The sequence below is a fragment of the Octopus bimaculoides genome, chromosome 21, assembly GCF_001194135.2.
Source record: "Octopus bimaculoides isolate UCB-OBI-ISO-001 chromosome 21, ASM119413v2, whole genome shotgun sequence".
Taxonomy (NCBI): Eukaryota; Metazoa; Mollusca; class Cephalopoda; order Octopoda; family Octopodidae; genus Octopus; species Octopus bimaculoides.
In genome coordinates, this window is record NC_069001.1 from 7,505,850 (window position 1) to 7,507,096 (window position 1,247).

Here is a 1,247-nt window from a genome sequence, read left to right on the forward strand (position 1 = left end):
ACACTTGCCCAAGGTGCCACGCAGTTGGGACTGAACCCAGAACCATGTTGTTCGTAAGCAAGTTACTTACCCCACAGCCACTCCTATGCCTATGTCGATAATGATGTTGACAGAGTAAAGATTATTTGCCAACATAACATGGCAGTCCTGGTTTAGGACAAATGTTGCTGTAATTTAGCCCCAGGAGACATCGTCTCCAGCTGGCTATACAACATGATCTGTGTCCTTATATTTTCAAACAAGGACACAGATCGTGTCGTACGGCCAGCTGAAGACGATGTCTCCTGGGGCTAAATTACAGCAACATTCATCCTAAACCAGGACTGCCATGTTATGCTGCCAAATAATCTTTACTCTAGAGTACTGTTGCTGACTATCTCTTCATTGAGAGATTTACAAATAGTAATTTTCAATGATGATGATGATATCACATGTAGTTGCGTAGTAACAAATTGGTTTCTTAAAAGTATGGTTCTGGTTTCAATCCTACTGCATGGTACTTTGGGCAACTGTCTTTTATTATGTAGCCTCAAGTTGACTAAAGCCTAGGGGGTTTCAGAGGTGGAAACTAGAAGCAGCTGGTCACATGTGTGCGAGCATCTGTGTGTGTGTGTGTGTGTGTGTGTGTGAGTATGTGTACGTTTGTGGAGCCTTGACTTGACATTGTTTGATGACTGTAAACGGTCTGTCAGTGTCACACAAAATTCAGCACAAAACAAGTCTGGGAAAATATTTCCTTGCTTCAAAGCATGGAAAAATGGAGGTAAAAACGATTATGATGATGATGATGATGAATCAATGGGAAAAGTAGAAATACAGATAACAAAAGAAAAAGAATACAACAAAAAGTATAAGAGAAGTTCACAGTTAATATGTATTGGGTTGGAGCTGAAAGAAGGGACAAAAGTTCTAGAGAGAGAGAGGGAAAGTTAGAGAGAGAGAGGGAAAGTTAGAGAGAGAGGGGGGGAGTTAGAGAGAGAGAGAGAGAGAGAGAGAGACGGTGCTTTGTGAGATAATAGAGGGGAAAATCCAGGAGTCATTGGGAAGAGAAGGAAGAGAAAAAAGGAAATAAAAAAAGGAAGAAAACAAGAAAAAAACACACACATGGGTTAGGCTCACATGTTTCAACTCTCATTCACTTATTCTATATGTGTGTGTGTGTGTGTATACATACATACATACATGTAATATATTCAAAACAATGAATGCGTTGAGCGTCCTTTCATTTGCCCGCACACAGAAATATA